The following is an 18,845-nucleotide window of genomic DNA, read 5'->3' as shown; positions in this document are numbered from 1 at the left end:
ACAGTTGCACAACAATATAAATGTACTTAATGCCACTGAATTGTACACTTTTTCTTTGGCTGCACTACCCAGCAGTCCCACTCCTGTATTTACTGAAAACAAATTAAAACAAAAGGACTTGTACAAGAGTGCTCCTAGCAGCTTTGTTTATAATAGCTCCAAACAGGAAATAACCCAAGATGTCCATTAATAGGAGAACGGCTAAGCAACTGTGGTGTATACATGTAAAGAAATATTATTGAAGCCACTCAGTCAGTTGTTGGCTAAACAGAGATATGAACAAAGGTTGTTTTACTCCAGTTCCTTATCTTTCTTCAACCACACAGGGTGAGTTTTCCTACTCACTCCAAAATTTTGACCTAAGGACAGCCCTGAACGTTACTGAAACTCCAGAGTTCCATAGGTGCCTCTGCTAAGACTCTTCCTTCCTCCTCTCAAAGGGAAGACCCCATCATTATCTGTGCTTAGTCTCTAAGACCTGTCATCCTGTACCCCATCTTCTCAGCAGGAGGGCTTTGGGCATTTATTTGGGTGCCCCAGCATACCTGGATCCCAGTTTCCATCTCTCTAGGGGTCGTAGTTCTATCTGGTCTTTCCCATATTTCAAGTTAGAACACTTTGGCCACCATCACGTGGGGTCTCTGTGAGCCCTGATTAGTGCCTCTCTTGAGGGTGACCCCTCATGGGTCTCTTTCTCCAAGGCAAACTGAGCACTGTACTCTGGAAGGGCATGGACTCCTGAATCTTACCATCTGTATTTGAAAACTGGCCCTACCACTTACTTAGGTAACCCCCCTGTGCCTCAGTTTCCTCATCTGTAAAAGAAAATACTACTACTACTTACTTCATAGGGTTGGCATGAGGATTAAATTAGTTAATAAGGTGTAAAGGTCTTAGAACAGTGCCGGGCACATGGTAAGTGCTGTGTAAGTGCGTTATTTTTTACCCACCTACCCCCATGTTCTCCATATTCTTTTAAAGATTTTGTTCTCATATGACAAGTGAAAGGAATAATTAGGATCCAGCCAGGATCCAGTCAGGAGGTGGAAACCACACCAGTACTTTGAACAGGGAAAATTCAACACGAAGAACTGTTAACAACCAGTTAACGGGGACTACCTACTAAGAGGGGTCAACGGGACTCTAAGGGACACAGGAATAACGGATAAAGGGAGCAGCCACTACCTCCAGACATGACACAGAAAACCCACGGAAGGATAAACTCGCTCCCTGCCACAGCTGAGGCTCAGAACTCACGGGTGGGGGCGTGGCGGGAGAAGTTTGCTGAGGAGCTGCAGGCTGGGGCTGGCGAGCAGGAAACGGTGATGGCCGAGCCTGACCGGAAGCCGCCCGCCGGCAGCTGTGCAGTAGAAGCCGGAAGCAAAGCCCCGGCAAGAGGGAGAGAAGGCCCTTCAGTGTTCTGCGGACGCGTCCCCCTGACGCGGCGCGAGCGTGGTGCTGGCTGGCACGATCGCAGGGCAGGGCAGAGACGGTGTACTTGCAGCTGAAGAAGCACCAAGTTCACAACAGGCGCACACCCCGTCAACGTCCTCATAATTAAACGACGTTTAACTGGGAGTGGTTCCTGTTTATGTTTCATGTGCTGATAGCGGTACGAAGGGGGCTGTGGTTAGGGCAGTCCCGTGCTCCCGGCGGTCCGCTGTAGTCACTAGTCGTGCCCGTTGAGCCCGTATTATTACAGCCACCCACCCCTACGCCCCTCTCTCTCAGAAATGTCCCTGTTGGGAGGATGAAGTGTGTGGTCACGTAGACGATAGTATTCCCACGGATAGTAGCCAGAGACACAATAAATACACACAAACAAACCTGCTTGAAGACAGCCCAGGTGTGGAGAGGCCACGAGATTCAGGGAGAAAACAAGGGCACTGAGGTGAGCGCGGCGGCCTGATTCCCCCTTGAAGCGCTGGCCGGTTTGGAGGTGGCAGAAACTAAGAGGCTGAAAAGCCGAACCAAAAGCAATAGTTCTCAAGGGTAATATGTGATTTTAAAAATGTACATCTGAGTCTGTCTAAAAGAGCTCTTTTAATAAGCATAAAGTAAGTCTGACATGCAAGCGCAGTGTCATTGTTAAAACGGCAGCATCTTTCTTATCGCTACGTAAAGTAATGGCACATTTTACAGGTTATGGCCACTTAGGTTTGATGAAATACAGTCTATTTGTTCCTACGGTATACTTGTTCCCACGTACAGTGTCTCTATAGGAGAGATTCCTAGAAGTGGAACTGCTGGGTCAAAGGTCATATATTTGATAGATTCTACTAAACTGACTTAAAAACAAACAAACAAACAAAAACCCTGAACAGTGTCCATTTCCTCACACTCTCCTCAACACTGAATGTTACCAATCTTTAAGACTTTTTCTCCTCTGACAGGCTCTCACCATGTCCTCATTTCAGCTTCAGTCCAGAGTGAAGGGAATCTGTGATTCCCAAAGTAGCATCATGTTCCACTCCTATGTGTAATTGGTTCAAATCTGCATCATACTTTCCTAGAGTTTGGGCCTTAAGACCTACACATCTTTCTCCTCCTAAGAGAAAATAAAGGGTCATTTCTCCACGTGGTGCTGGTGAGGATCATGGACTATTAGGATAGGAAGGGATCTTAGACACTGCCAAATCCTAGGAGTTCTGAAAGACATTCAAGACGGTCTTCACTGTTACAGGTGGCAGAGTATCTTTTCAATTTCTACTTAGAAAAGTAATAATTAAAATAATTCTTCAGACAACCTCTTGCCCCATCAACATGCGATCACTTGGGGAGCGTCTCAGTGCCTGTTGACCAGCACCTGCAGTGGTCCCTGCATACAAGAAGTGTGCGTATGACTCAGCTGAAGAGGTGGGTCGTAGGTGACTTGTGACTCCTCTACAGCAACTTTTAAAAGTCATATACTGCTTCATATACAACCATAATGGAACGCTGGCTAAACACATAAAAAGTTTGCTGAAATAAAGTAAAAGAAGACCATATACTGAAAATTATACAAATTTGGTTCAAGATGATATTCATTTACTAAATGTGCAAATTGCATTCTGCTAATCAAAATATCTTGTATGTCAGAAACAAAAGCCCAAAAGAGAAAATATAGTGATCATTATATCCAATTTGGTCTTTCGTTATTAGGGATGAAGACCAACCATACCCTCTTCATGTTATTTGCAGAATGGTGCTTACATATAGCAGCCAGAACCCTTCTGTTTTAGCTCATCATTTAGACACAAAACCATGAAAGGAATAAAAATAAACCAGTTTTTTAAAGTGCAAAAAGCACAAATTCTAAACATTCGTTTAGGAAAGCAGTTTGTGTCTATTTTTGATGCTACAATGAGTCATTAAATTTCATACATTTTAATATACATTTGTCCTAAGACCAATATGATATATGTTCTTTTAAAAGTTATTGTTAACAAAGCGTGCTTTTCCCTTACATAATTAAAGTAAATTAAACATTTTGCATTACATGGTAAATGGAAGAAGGTTGAGACTAGTCTTACTACAGTATGGGTATTACTCAAGATTATTTTAACATTATACATATATCTAAAATAGGTTTTATTTAAAAAATCACTTCTTTATTACACATCACACAAATTATTAAATGCTTAAATAATTGCAAGTTGTTATCAAGAGTATACATGGTTAAAGGCATTCTCCAGTTAAGCTAGAAAGCTCTTATCTGGTCTAGATCCCTCAGTTTATAAATGAGGAAACTGAGGCCCAGAAAGGGTAAGAGATTTACTTAAGGTCACAGAGCCAGGGAGGGCCTCAGACTCACTCTTAGTTCTTTGCTCTTCAGGGTGAGTGTGTATGAGGTTAAATGATTTGACGGTCTCAGTATACTTGTTCTTGCTGAAAAATCTCTCTGGTGGCAGAGATTCTGACACTGCCCCCTCTAGGTTCAACATTGCCCTCACTCCTCCCTTAGAGCCCCAATTTCCTTGGGGACTAAGCTATTTTAGTTCCCAAAGGCTGTATCAGATGCTGCCTTCCCTTCCCATGCAAGCAGGGTCAATCAGTATCTGCTGAACCAATACTGTTAAGGAGTAAGTCCATGAAAGCGGAGAGTGGGAAGGGAAGCTGGACTACCAGGGGCCATTTTTTTTTTTTTTTTCCAGGGGCCATTTTTGCTGCTTATAGTTCACCAGGCAGATTCTACCTGAGGGATTCAGGAGGGAGAAAGAGCAGACTCGGCAGATGCTACTGGATTTGAGAAGACGCTGTGTATGAGTCTACAACTTACTTTTTGTCTTTCAGGAAATTAATGCCTTTCAATTTAGGGGGAAAAATTATTCCCACCTGGGGGCAAACCATGCATTTACTTTTAGAACTTGTTCCATCTTTTGGGAGGGACTTATTTCAAAGGCTCACTCTCTGCTGCCCTTGATTTACCAAGGACTTGCCAAAGCACGCTCCAAGGAGCCCTAATCCTGGTGTGTTGTAAACAGCTCTGCATCCCACCATCTGCCTAGTACCTGATGGGATCTTGCAAGGGTGTTGACCATCCCCCTTCTGAGCTCTTGCTCTGGATGTGTGTCTCTCACAGTTTACAAACCACCAGGAGAGGCTCGCCTATCTCCTTTCTCTGGGTGCACAACCCAGTCTGTACAAAGCAATGAACTTCCTGAAAACACCTTCAGGAGGCCTCTGCCTTAAACAGAACCTGTGCTTGTCTCATCATCTGCCTGATCTCTCTAATCTCTTCTGCTCCAATTTCAAGGCTCTTCTACAATCGTACTCTCGACCTCATCACCCGAACACAACCTGTTAATGTGGGTTAGTCACCATCAAGGTGATTATGCATGATCTTTATTCTGCCCCCATCACTTGCTCATGCTGGTTCCGAAATCTATTGACATGGTGCTCTGTTGTTTACTCTTCTGGCTCTCCCAGGAAAGCAGAGGTCACCGGAACAGGGTGACCAACATGCCAACAGAGGCCCAGGAGACAATCGACTGATGCAACGCCAGAGGAAGAGAGGGAGGGGGGAGGGGGGCATTTTGTGGAGGAGGCTACAGCTACCCTCCCACAGGGATGCAGGTTCCTAGCAGAGTTATCAGTCAAGGGCAGTAGGCACAGTGCCTAGAGCCCCCCAAATGTTTACATTTTAATTTTTTTTTGAAATCAGAAATATAATAATGAATGTAACAATAAATCCAGCCTGGATTATATTTGTGGTTTGTAGTAGCAAAATATAATTAAAAAAAATTTTTGTTGCTTTGATGGACAAAGTGGCCCACGAAGACAAAAGTGTGTAAGGCACAGGACTGTCATAATTCGGCCCTGGGTACGGTTTACACTTTCTGGTTTTAAAAAAAGAAATGGATATCCAGATATTTGTAGGGGACCTCTTGTTTTTAAATATTAGGAACTCGCTTTAAAATTAAACAAAACATACACGTCGTGGCCCAACAAAACACGTGGAGCTTAGCTTGCACCCTCTTGAAGGCCTGGGCTATCACCGTGTCCCCAGAATGCCCGTGGTTGGACACGATCCGAGCACCCCGCTCAGGATGTAAGAAGGGGCAGCAGAAAGCCTTCGGGGCAGGACAAGGGTCTGACGGTTAAATCTCTGCCCGGCCCGGTCTTGGAAGCTCGGTCGCCACTCCGGCCCAGGCGCTCCCTGGCTGCCCCACTGGCAGGCGCGGGCTTTGCTCATTCACGGGTTTTCCCGCTTCTGCCGACTTCCAGGGCGGCGCGGGGGGTAGGGGGGTGGGCTCCTCCAGCTCACCGGTCACGCGGGGGCGCGGGTCAGAGGCGACTGTCCAGGGCATCTCCCCGCTCGGCCCCACCCCTCGGAACAAGGCCCGCCCGCCGGCCACAGCCCGGTTCCCGGACTAGGCCTGCTTCTCGCAGGGCCTGCTCCTGGGAGGCGAAACTCCACACTGAGGGCGCGGAGGTGGTTTCAGACCGCAGCGCCCGGGCTCCTCCTCCCGCGCTACCCAGGGAGGCGGGCTGTGCTCTTTTCAAGGTCCCGCCAAAGGGCCCCGCCCTCCCGGAGGGAGACCTAGCAGCCTTCCTTCCTACGCCAGGCCGGGGACCGCCGGACCGGAAGCTGCGGGGTCTCGGGGCCCCGGTTCGTTCTCGCCTAGCCGCAAGCCGCGGGTGCGCATGCTCCGCGAAGGCCCGCACAGGGCCCGGGTGAACCCTGATAGAGCCATCGCGAGGCGGGGTAAGCGGAGCTCCAGTGGCGCAATCGGTTAGCGCGCGGTACTTATACAGCAGTACATGCAGAGCAATGCCGAGGTTGTGAGTTCGAGCCTCACCTGGAGCACGACCCTTTTGGATACCCGCACCCCCCTTTTACCCCCTTGCTCAAGGGAACGAGTCAGTCTCTCTTTAGTCTCCTCAGTTCCTCTCGCTGCTCTGCTTGCACGTCCTGCTTCGCTGCAGGCAGGAAGCCGCTCTCCTTGGCGCCTCACTCGCTTTCCAAGCTACTTGTTGCCCCCGCGCAGTGCACCGTCCAGCCGCCCGAACCCGTACGTTTACCTGCTGCTCCCTCTTCCTAGGCATTTCCTTTAACGGCAGTCCCGGGTCCCGGTACCGGGGATGAGGACGGGAAGTCCCGGGGCGCTGCACCGGTGATGGGACCCTACCTGGGCCTCGTCATCGAAAATTCCAGGCGCCCTCTCTACGGGGCGTGCCCGAGTTCCCGGCGCCGGTTCCCTGCTGCTGCCCCTCACCCAGGGCCGGGAGCGGCGTGGTGAGCGCTGGCTGTCGGGGCCCGAGCGGGGCGACCGCTCCCGCGAGCTGGGGCCCGAGGCCCAGCGCAGGGCCTCAAGTGAAGCAGTCGCTCTCCTCCTTTTTAACTATGGGTTGGCCAAAAAGTTCGTTCGGGTTCTTCCGTAACATCGTTACCAAAACCGCGAACGAAAACCCGAACGAACTTTTTGGCCAACTCAATGCTGATAACTGGTCGTTGCCGCCTTCCCGCGATCTGCAGAACCCCTAGACCGCGGACCCTTCTCCCTTACCCAGGCCTCCAGGCCTCCCTGGGCGGATTTGCAGTTTGGGAAAAGTGCCTGGGCCTTTCCCTCCCCCTATCTGTGCCCCTGCTCCCCGGTGTCAGTCAGGAGTGGTGGAATTCGCTGGCAGACGGGAGAACAGACGTTTTCTAGGGATATCCTTTCCTGCCTGCTGCACACCCCAGGTTCAGAAGTCCCCCCGGGGAGCAGGAAATATGCCAGCTGGGTTTTGAAATCTTCCAGCACGCGAACATTCTGAGGCGGGGGGCCGCTTTGTCAGGGGGTGGACGGATGCCCCACATCCTCAGGAGGTGGGGCGAAGTAGGGAGCAAGCTTAGTTGGGATGAGAGGCCTCCCGGACGTGTTCTCCCGAAAGAGTGGTTTCAGCTGTTTTTATGGGCGTGCTAGGAGTTAACTCCTGGGATGGAAATACTACCAGGAGCGGTGAGAAGCAAGACCTAGAAAGCTCGGAGGTAGTGGGTGGAAGGTGGAGCTCTTGTCTGTCTCCTCGGCTGCTAATCCCAGCCCCAGATTCCGAAAGGGGAGCCCATGCCTCCTGAAATGTGAGAAAATCCTTCCACCTCACCCAACCTGGCTGCCAGTTCCTCGCTGAACCGGATCTTTTCGCTCACAGGCTCATCCTCAGCAGATGGTTGAGTGCTCCCCTTTAGAATTCTAGCCAGCCTGGAAGCAAACATCTATCCCCAACCCCCACCAAAAAAAGTTTGTTTAATTTTTTTTAAAAAACAGGTTTATCGAGATATAATTTATATACCCTACAATTCACCCATTTAAAATGTACAATTCAACGAATTTTAGTACATTCACAGATATGTGCAACCATCACCACAGTCAATTTTAGAACATTTTCATCAACTCAATAGAAAATCCTGTATCCTTTAGCTATCACCTCACCCTACCCCTAAATAACCACTAATCTACTTTCTGTATCTACATTTACCTCTTCTGGACTTTCATATGAATGGAATCATGTAATATGTGGTCTTTTGTGACTGGCTTCTTTCAGTTATCCTAATGTTTTCAAGATTCATCCACATCCTACCTTGTATAGGTGCTTCATTTCTTTTTTAATGGCTGAATAATATTCCATTATATGGATTCTTCCCAATTTTGAACAATGGAGAAAAGGTTGGCATTTTAAAAACATTTGCTGAAAACTGCTTTTTAAAAGGGAATTCATTTTAAAATGTACAAAGCATAAAAGCAGTCACCCTTGCCAAGTGTATGTTTTTAACCTTGAGAGGTTATCACTGCAAGAACTGGTAAGATATTTCCAAGAGCTCAGCCAAGAGCTGAGCACGGAGCAGTTTCCTCACGTGGACAGAAATGCATGAATGAAAGATCATTCTGCCCAACTCCCTATCCATGTTGGAGTCCCTTCTGCAAAACCCTAGCTCCTATTTGAAAAGTTCTAGCATCAAAATGTCATTTCTTCACAAGATGATGCATTCCACTTTCTGTCAACTCTCATGGTTAGAACATTCTTCCTCTTAAATATTGTTTCTGTCCCTATAGGTTATTGCTGGAATGGTGGTGGTTTGGGGAACTCTTTTTTGGTGAGACGGTCAAGTGGGAAGGTAAGAAGCTAAATTATCAATAGTTGCCCTTGCTCTATTTAATCTGGAAATCACCAGATAGATTATTAGTGGATTATAAACAAACAAATAGACCACTGGCAGATTTGTAGATCAGTGTCTTAATGTGAGGTTGATAGGATTTTTAAAGGTTGTGATGGGTGATAAAGATTAAATCAGAAAATTATGGGAACATGCTATAAAAACCATAAAGTACTCCATATACAGGTGTAAGGAGGTGGCATTCCTGTCACCACAAAACTAGTGGATTAGGCCTATATGCAATGTATGGTGGCTTTAAGGAGGAAGACGGGTAAATATGAGGTGGATGAACCCAGAAGGTAGGTTGAAGTTATAGCTGAACAGCTGTAGACGTCTAGCAGGAGACAAGCCTGACCTACCTACCCGTTGAACTCTATTGAACTATGCACACAGGTTGACATTAGCTTTGTAGATGGCTTTGTAGATGGCTTATTAAAACTGTGTGTGATACAAAGCTGGAAGGGAGTGCAAATTCAGTAGAATTTCGAGGAAGAGTGGAGCCAATCCAGGGACAACTATTTCTGACAAATGACAAGATGCAATTTGATGGAGATAACTGTAAGCCTGTGTTCAGTTCTGAGTTCAGTGTGGGGCGTGCCTGGCTTGACAGCTGTTTGCATATAAAGGATCTGGGCATTTCGGATATGCACAACCTCAGTTGTCCTGGCCGTGTGATTCAACTGTTAAGAATGTCAGCCAATTATTAATGCATTACTATATAATGCATTACATGGTGTGGTGTCAGAGATCACAAAACAACAGTCTGTGGAACAAATCTAGCCTCCAGACAGGTTTTGTTTGGCTTTCTAGCACTGACTTGCAAGTGTTTAAATTTTTAAAAATCATTTGCCTGCATATTGGGAGGTTTTACTGAAATGCCTAGATTTCAAGTTTCTAATGAAAAATTAGAAGACTTGGCCATCTCGGGCCCTTATTCCCACATGGCAACATTGGCTGCCCCCTTTGGATGGGCAGGTGATCTTTCGTTTGCTGTGGTACCACTCTCCATTAATCCTCGCAGAGGTGGGTACCAGCTGCTTGCTTTGCTGTTTTCTTAACCCCTGACTCATTTCTCTCATTTGTGACCTACCTTGACTGTGTGGATCAAGGTAGGGAAAACTCATGTTGAAGTCAGCCTGAGGGCTGTGATCTGGGTGAACACAGCCCATTTAAAATTCAACAAAACAAAACTCCAGTTCTTTGTTATGGAAAATTTCAAACATACCCAAAATAGAGAAAATAGTATATTTAACCACCCTGTATCCATCCATCACTACTTTCAAGAATTGTCAACATTATTTCATCTATCTCGTTCCCACAACATTCTCCCCTACCCTAGCACTGTCACCAGAATATTTTAAAGGAAACCCCAGCTATGGTTTAATTTAACTTGTAAATACCTCAGTATGTATACCCAACAGGTAACCACTTTTAAAAAGAGCATAACCATAGTACCATTAGTACACCTAACAAGAGTAATAATAGAAACTCTGCATCATCTAACACCTCGTCTGTGTTCAAATGTCCACACTTATCTCTGAAAGATATTTTTATGGTTGGTTGGTTTGAATCGAGATCCAAACAAGGTCCATACATTACATTTGATCAATGTATCTTTTAAATTTCTTACCAATTACCCACTCCCTTTTTTGATATTTATTGATCTATAGAATCTCCCACAGAATTTGGCTAATTCCATCCTCAAGGAATCCTTTCACAAGTTCTTCAGTCCCCCCTGACAATTAGATCTAGAAGCTTGGTAATGTTAAGATGCAATTTTTTCTTTTTGCAAAAATAGATTGTAGGTGGTACTATATACTATTGTATCACAAGAGAGAAAGTACATAATGTCTGGTTGTTCCACTTTTACTGATGTTAATTTTACTGGTGATTTCAGATGTGGTCAGCCTGGTCCATCCATTACAAAATGCCACATCAGCCTCTAACCTAATGGTTTTAGCATCTGTTGATGCTCCTTGTCTAGATTTATTATTGTATTAAGGATTACTCAACAAGCGTTTTCTAATTCAATTATTCCTTCTGTATTTATAACTGTCATTCTTAAAAACCCCCTTTTTCCATCGACTGGTTTTCCTAAAGCACAATTCACATAGAAAAGACCAGGTAATATTCCTGGACTCTTTTCCTTTTTCTGCTAGTCTTTAGAATAATGAATTGATGCTCTAACAACTCCCAAAGGTGACCAATTAGTTTTTTTTAATTTTCCAGCTTTTTTTTTTTTAAAGTATTTGACATACAATGAACTGCCTGAATGATGCTGAGTAGCTTTTCTAGTGCTTATTAGATATTCAGATGTCTTCTTTGGTGAATTGTCCATTCAAATCTTTTGTCTGTCTTTTATTGGGTTGTTTGTCTTTTCATTATTGAGTTATAAGAGTTTTTGTCTATTCTAGATATAATTCCTATGTTGGATATATGTTTTGTAAATAATTTCTCCCAGCTTGTGGTTTGAATTTTCATTTTCTTAATGGTGTCTGTTGAAAAGCAAACTTTTAAATTTTGATAAAGTTCAATCTATACAATTTTTTTCCATTATGGATGATACTTTTGGTGTTATATCTAAGAAATTTTTGCCTAACCCAATGTCACCAAGATTTTATTCTATGTTGTAGCTCTTACATTTAGGAGTTAACTTTTGTATATGATGTGAGTTAGAGGTCTAAATTTTTCTTTTTTTGTATGTGGATATCCAATTCTGGCACCATTTGTTGAAAAGCCTATCCTTTCCTGATTGAATTGCCTTGACACATTGTCAAAAATGAATTGACCTTAGCTGTGTTGGTCTTTTGTTGGACTCTCATTCTATTCTGTTGAGCTATATGTCAGTGTGGTGTTATGTGTGGATTACTATAATCATATAATTTGTATGAATCATGATTCAATTATATGATTATAGTAATCCACACATAATGCTATATATATATGTATATATATAAAAATAAACTTTAGGGTCAGTTTGCCAATTTCTATGAAAATATCCTGGGATTTTTACAAGAATTCTGTTGAAGGTATTGATCCATTTGAGGAGAAGTGCCTCTTTAACAATATTGACTCTTCTGATTCTATAAGCAAGTTATACATGTCTCCACTTATTTAGGGCTTTCATTTCTTTAAGCAATGTTTTGTTGTTTTCAGTATTGAAATGTTGTATTATTTCTTCCTTAAATATTTGGTAGGATTCACTGGTGAAGCATTGTGGGCCTGCAGTTTTCTTTGTAGGAAGTTTTCTCTTTAAAACCCTACAAATTGAATTTCTTTAATAGATTTGGGGGCTATGCAAGTTACCTATTTATTCTGGAGTGAGCTTTGGTACTTTGTGTCTTTCAAGAAATTTGTTCGTTAAATTTATTGAATTTATTAGCATAAAGTTATTCATAATATTCCCTTCTTGTCTTTAGGATCTGTAGTGCTTTCCCCTCTAATTTCTGATATTGGTAATTTATGGTTCCCTCCTCACCCCGATCAGTCTCAGAAGATGTTTTCCACTTTTATTTATCTTTTCAAATATCCAGTTTTGGGTTTCATTGGTTTTTCTTTATTGTCTTCCTGCTTTTCATCTGATTCTGATGCACTGGAAGAGAATGTATACTGTGCTGTTGCTGGACAGTGTGCTCTGTCAATGTCAATATCAAGTTGGTTTATAGGGCTCTTCAAGCCTTCTATACTGTTGATTCTTCTGCCTGCTTGTTCTGTCTGTCACTGAGAGAAGGGCATGAAAATAACCGACTGCAATGATAGGTTTTTCTATCTTTTAGTTCTATCTTTTCCTCCTTCATGTTGCTGGAAGCTCTGTTATTGGCTGTATACATGTTTAGGACTGTTATGTTCTCTTTTTTTTTAAAAAAATTATTTTTATTGGGCTTCCCTGGTGGCGAAGTAGTTGAGAGTCCGCCTGCCGATGCAGGGGGCACAGGTTCATGCCCCGGTCCGGGAAGATCCCACATGCCGCAGAGCGGCTGGGCCCGTGAGCCATGGCCACTGAGCCTGCGCGTCCGTAGCCTGTGCTCCGCAACGGGAGAGGCCACAACAGTGAGAGGCCCGCATACTGAAAAAAAAAAATTTTTATTTATTTATTTTTGGCTGTGTTGGGTCTTCGTTGCTGCGGGTGGGCTTTCTCTAGTTGGCGGCGAGCAGGGGCCACTCTTTGTCGTGGTGCATGGGCTTCTCACTGCAGTAGCTTCTCTTGTTGCAGAGCACGGGTTCTAGGCATGCGGGCTTCAGTAGTTGTGGCACGTGGGCTCATTAGTTGTGGCTGGTGGCTTCTAGAGAGCAGTAGTTGTGGCACATGGGCTTAGTTGCTCCACGGCATGTGGGATCTTCCCAAACCAGGGCTTGAACCCGTGTCCCCTGCATTGGCAGGCAGATTCTTAACCACTGCGCCGCCAGGGAAGCCCCTTAACTGTTACATTCTTTTAAATACTCTGGTTAATGCGTTGATTCCTTCTCTTTAAAACTTTCATTACACCCTTCCCTCCATACCTAGTCTTTTCATTCATTTGCTCTTAGCCTTCTTTCCCTTTTTTCTTCTAAATTTATTTTTATCTTCTCCTATCTATTTTTTTCTTCTTTTTAACATAAACTGTAAAACTGAATTCTCTTTAAGTGTTTCTATGCTCCTTGCTGTCTGGTGGGCCCCTTGGGAGCAGAGGCAGGCAGCTGGGGTGGAGTTCATGCTGGGGGCGAGCCTGATGGGGTGAGGATCGTTCCCCTCTTCTGTTGGTTTCCTGCCTTTCCCCACAGAGTCCTTGACAGCCCCTGACCTTAATGATCCAGATGCCCCTCTTACTTCCCATAACACTAAGCCATCCATGATGACTACAGTTGAAACTCCAAGGAATATGGATCCCAGAGAAGAGTGGGCTGAAGACGGTTATATGACTTGCTTTCAGATATTCATGAAAGGAGTAGATATATTCAGTCTTGACCTAGAGGGAAGAACATGAACTTAGAACTACAGCCCACGGCGACTTCCCTGGTGGTCCAGTGGTTAAGACTCCGTGCTCCCTATGCAGGGGGCCTGGATTCCATCCCTGGTCAGGGAACTAGATCCTGCATGCCGCAACGAAGACCTGGGGCAGCCAAATTAATAAATAAGTAAATATTAAAAAACAAACCAAAAAAACCCCCAAAAAACTATACCCCATGGGCGATGATGACAAGGAAACAAATTTACTTTTAAAATGATTAGCAGTGTTGAGAAATGGGATGGGTTGACTGGTGAAGGGGCGTGTTTCCCAACTTTAAAAGTGATTAAACTGAAGCTGTAATGTAGTAGAAGAGAATCTTGCATTGGTTGAGGGGTTGGTGAGGCTTCTAAGATCTCTTTTAATGCTACGATTCTTAGTTCTGTTTTCAGAAAAGAGACATTGTACCGTAGATTTTGTTATTATCTTCCCAGCTCCTATTTCGCCTTTCAGAGACGGGCATGTGACTCAAAACCTACCAGAGTCCTTCCATGGGATGTTTCTATCTTGAGCTATCTGGGAGGAGACTTTTTTTCTTTCTGTTTAGAAACATAAAGAATATAAATCCAGAGCTTCCTGCAGCTCCCAGATATCTTTCTAGTTGAGCTATTTGGCCTGGGAGAACAAAGGCTACATTTAATGCGAAGCAGGGAGATAAAGAGGTCGGCAAGTGTTTGAGTCTCTGATTCTAAATGACTAGCTTCATCAGTTCTCTTTCTGTGGTTTGAATGTTCAAGCTAAAAAAGTGCCCCTTTGGGGCTTCCCTGGTGGCGCAGTGGTTAAGAATCCGCCTGCCAATGCAGGGGACACGGGTTCAAGCCGGGTTCAAGCCCTGGTATAGGAAGATCCCACACACTGTGCAGCAACTAAGCTCGTTCGCCACAAATACTGAGCCTGCGCTCTAGAGCCCACGAGCCACAACTACTGAGCCCATGAGCCACAACTACGGAGCCCGCAAGCCACAACTACTGAAGCCCGTGCGCCTAGAGACTGTGCTCCGCAACAAGAGAAACCACTGCAATGAGAAGCCGGTGCACTGCAACAAAGAGTAGCCCCTGCTTGCTGCAACTCCCGCGCACAACAACGAAGACCCAATGCAGCCAAAAATAAATAAATAAAATAAATAAATTTATATATTAAAAAAAGTGCCCCTTTGCATTTGGCCAGTTAAGGGTTTCTCACTTGTAACCAAAAGGGGTCTCGACTTGTGCAACTGTTATTGTACAAAATATCATTTTACATCGATGACTGATTTTTCAAATTTCTTAATGAGTATTCCTTTAAGAAGGAAAAGGCAGTATCCAATCATTTAAACAGGCCTGGGGATAAAGTTAATAGATACTTCTCCATGCCTTTGTACAAAGCCCAGCCCTCCCCATCAGCACACTTGCCATCTCCACTTGAGTGACTCATCCAAAGCACAACACTTGATTTTTTTCCCCCTCCCAAACCTGCTTCTCCCCTCGTCTTTCCCATCCCACAAATGGTCCTTTCGTCCATTCACCTGGATTCTAAGTGAAAAGCTTAGGTGGCAGCTTTTATGGTCCCCTTTTGCTCCCCCCTAGATCTAATCCATCAAGTCCCGAGTCTCCCTCCAGTATGTATCCTGGACCCTGCCCTTCTCTCCATCCACAGTTTCTGTCATCTCCTGCTTGGACTCTGCAGGAGCCTCTGAACTGACTCCCTGTCTCCACTGCTCATCCCTCTCTTGTCTCTTCTTCACACAGAAGCCCAAATGGGCCTTTAATAACACAAATCAGATCCTGTCATTTCCTTGCTTAAAACCACTGACAGCTTTCCATTGCATACAGAATAAAATGCACAGGCCTGCAGTGGTGTCTGCACCAGCCCCTGCCCGCCTCTCCAACCTCAGCTCCTGTCACTCTACCCCTGCTTACTACGCTCCAGCCACCCTAGTCTTTCTATTCCTTGTTTCTGCCTCAGGCCCTTTGTAACAGCCATTCCTTCTCCTGGAACATCTTTGCCCATATCTTAGGGGGCTGGCTTCTTAATTTTCAGGGCTCAGTCAGATATCACCTCCTCAGGGGTGCCTTTGGATATACTATAGTAGTATTTAGTACTATAAAAAATTACTGGTTAGATAGCCTCATCCACCAGAGGGCAGACAGCAGAAGCAAGAAGAACTACAATCCTGCAGCCTGTGGAACAAAACCCACATTCACAGAAAGATAGACAAGATGAAAAGGCAGAAGACTATGTACCAGATGAAGGAAAAAGATAAAACCCCAGAAGAACAACTAAATGACGTGGAGATAGGCAACCTTCCAGAAAAAGAATTCAGAATAATGATAGTCAAGATGATCCAGGACCTCGGAAAAAGAATGGAGGCAAAGATTGAGAAGATGCAAGAAATGTTTAACAAAGACCTAGAAGAATTAAAGAACAAACACACAGAGATGAACAATACAATAACTGAAATGAAAACTACACTAGAAGGAATCAATAGCACAATAACTGAGGCAGAAGAACGGATAAGTGACCTGGAAGACAGAATGGTGGAATTCACTGCTGCAGAACAGAATAAAGAAGAAAATATGAAAAGAAATGAAGACAGCCTAAGAGACCTCTGGGACAACATTAAATGCAGCAACATTTGCATTATAGGGGTCCCAGAAGGAGAAGAGAGAGAGAAAGGACCCGAGAAAATATTTCAAGAGATTATAGTCGAAAACTTCCCTAACATGGGAAAGAAAATAGCCACTCAAGTCCAGGAAGCACAGAGAGTCACATACAGGATAAACCCAAGGAGAAACATGACGAGACACATAGTAATCAAACTTGCAAAAATTAAAGACAAAGAAAAATTATTGAAAGCAGCAAGAGAAAAACGACAAAGAACATACAAGGGAACTCCCATAAGGTTAACAGCTGATTTCTCAGCAGAAACTCTACAAGCCAGAAGGGAATGGCATGATATACTTAAAGTGATGAAAGGGAAGAACCTACAACCAAGGTTTACTCTACCCGGCAAGGATCTCATTTAGGTTCGATGGAGAAATCAAAAGCTTTACAGACAAGCAAAAGCTAAGAGAATTCAGCACCACCAAACCGGCTCTACAACAAATGCAAAAGGAACTTCTCTAAGTGGGAAACACAAGAGAAGAAAAGGACTAACAAAAACAAACCCAAAACAATTAAGAAAATGGTCATAGGAATATACATATTGATAATTACCTTAAAGGTGAATGAATTAAATCCTCCAACCAAAAGACACAGGCTTGCTGAATGGATACAAAAACAAGACCTGTCTATGTGCTGTCTACAAGAGACCCACTTCAGACCTAGGGACACATACAGATTGAAAGTGAGGGGATGGAAAAAGATATTCCATGCAAATGGAAATCAAAAGAAAGTGGGAGTAGCAATACTCATATCAGTTAAAATAGACTTTAAAATAAAGAATGTTAGGGCTTCCCTGGTGGTGCAGGGGTTGAGAGTCCACCTGCCGATGCAGGGGACACGGGTTTGTGCCCCGGTCTGGGAAGATCCCACATGCCGCGGAGCGGCTGGGCTCGTGAGCCATGGCCGCTGAGCCTGCGCATCCAGAGCCTGTGCTCCACAATGAGAGAGGCCACAACAGTGAGAGGCCCGCGTACCGCAAAAAAAAATAAAAATAAAGAATGTTACAAGAGACAAGGAAGGACACTACATAATGATCAAGGGATCAATCCAAGAAGAATATACAACAATTATAAATATATATGCACCCAACACAGGAGCACCTCAATACATAAGGCAACTGCTAACAGCTATAAAAGAGGAAATTGACAGTAACACAATAATGGTGGGGGACTTTAACACCTCACTTACACCAATGGACAGATAATCCAAAATGAAAATAAATAAGGAAACAGAAGATTTAAATGACACAATAGACCAGATAGATTTAATTGATATTTATAGGACATTCCATCCAAAAACAGCAGATTACACTTTCTTCTCAAGTGCACACGGAACATCCTCCAGGATAGATCACATCTTGGGTCACAAATCAAGCCACAGTAAATTTAAGAAAATTGAAATCATATCAAGCATCTTTTCTGACCACAACACTATGAGATTAGAAATCAATTACAGGGAAAAAAACGTAAAAAACACAAACACATGGAGGCTAAGCAATACGTTACTAAATAACCAGAGATCACTGAAGAAATCAAAGAGGAAATCAAAAAATACCTAGAGACAAATGACAGTGAAAACACGACGATCCAAAACCTATGGGATACAGCAAAAGCAGTTATAAGAGGGAAGTTTATAGTTATACAAGCCTACCTCAAGAAACAAGGAAAATCTCAAATAAACAATCTAACCTTACACCTAAGGGACTAAAAAAAGAAGGAAAAACAAAACCCGAAGTTCGCAGAAGGAAAGAAATCATAAAGATCAGAGCAGAAATAAATGAAATAGAAACAAAGAAAACAATAGCAAAGATCAATAAAACTAAAAGCTGGTTCTTTGAGAAGATAAACAAAATTGATAAACCATTAGCCAGACTCATCAAGAAAAAGAGGGAGAGGACTCAAATCAATAAAATTAGAAATGAAAAAGGAGAAGTTACAACAGACACCGCAGAAATACAAAGCATCCTAAGAGACTACTGCAAGCAACTCTATGCCAATAAAATGGACAACCTGGAAGAAATGGACAAATTCCTAGAAAGGTATAACTTTCTAAGACTGAACCAGGAAGAAATAGAAAATATGAACAGACCAATCACAAGTAATGAAATTGAAATTGTGATTAAAAATCTTCCAACAAACAAAAGTCCAGGACCAGATGGCTTCACAGGTGAATTCTATCAAAAATTTAGAGAAGAGATAACACTCATCCTTCTCAAACTCTTCCAAAAAATTGCGGAGGAAGGAACACTCCCAAACTCATTCTATGAGGCCACCATCACCCTGATACCAAAACCACACAAAGATACTACAAAAAAAGAAAATTACAGACCAATATCACTGATGAATATAGATGCAAAAATCCTCAACAAAATACTAGCAAACAGAATCCAACAGCACATTAAAAGGATCATACACCATGATCAAGTGGGATTTATTGCAGGGATGCAAGAATTCTTCAATATATGTAAATCAATCAATGTGATAAACCATATTAACAAATTGAAGAATAAAAACCATATGATCATCTCAATAGATGCAGAAAAAGCTTATGACAAAATTTAACACCCATTTATGATAAAAACTCTCCAGAAGGTGGGCATA

At 43.6% G+C, this 18,845-nt stretch overlaps 1 long non-coding RNA gene and 1 other non-coding gene across 5 annotated transcripts in view; both read left to right on the top strand.

The window, feature by feature from the left end:
- The first annotated feature begins 5,826 nt into the window (after positions 1-5,826).
- LOC117199474 (uncharacterized) overlaps positions 5,827-18,845 on the top strand; it is a 170,290-nt gene continuing 157,271 nt past the window's right edge. Inside the window, exons 1-2 of one of the 4 annotated variants that reach the window (XR_007470876.1) lie at positions 5,827-6,187; positions 8,517-8,578. This is a non-coding gene — a long non-coding RNA (uncharacterized LOC117199474). The remainder of the gene's footprint in view (positions 6,188-8,516; positions 8,579-18,845) is intronic. The other 3 variants (XR_007470875.1, XR_007470874.1, XR_004480723.2) reach the window with 3 other exon arrangements.
- Positions 6,197-6,289, top strand: TRNAI-UAU (transfer RNA isoleucine (anticodon UAU)). Its single transcript is given in 2 exon segments — positions 6,197-6,234; positions 6,254-6,289. It is a non-coding gene; the product is annotated as a tRNA-Ile (tRNA).

This window comes from Orcinus orca, chromosome 13 (assembly GCF_937001465.1).
Source record: "Orcinus orca chromosome 13, mOrcOrc1.1, whole genome shotgun sequence".
Taxonomy (NCBI): Eukaryota; Metazoa; Chordata; class Mammalia; order Artiodactyla; family Delphinidae; genus Orcinus; species Orcinus orca.
This window is presented reverse-complemented; position numbering and strand designations above follow the sequence as displayed.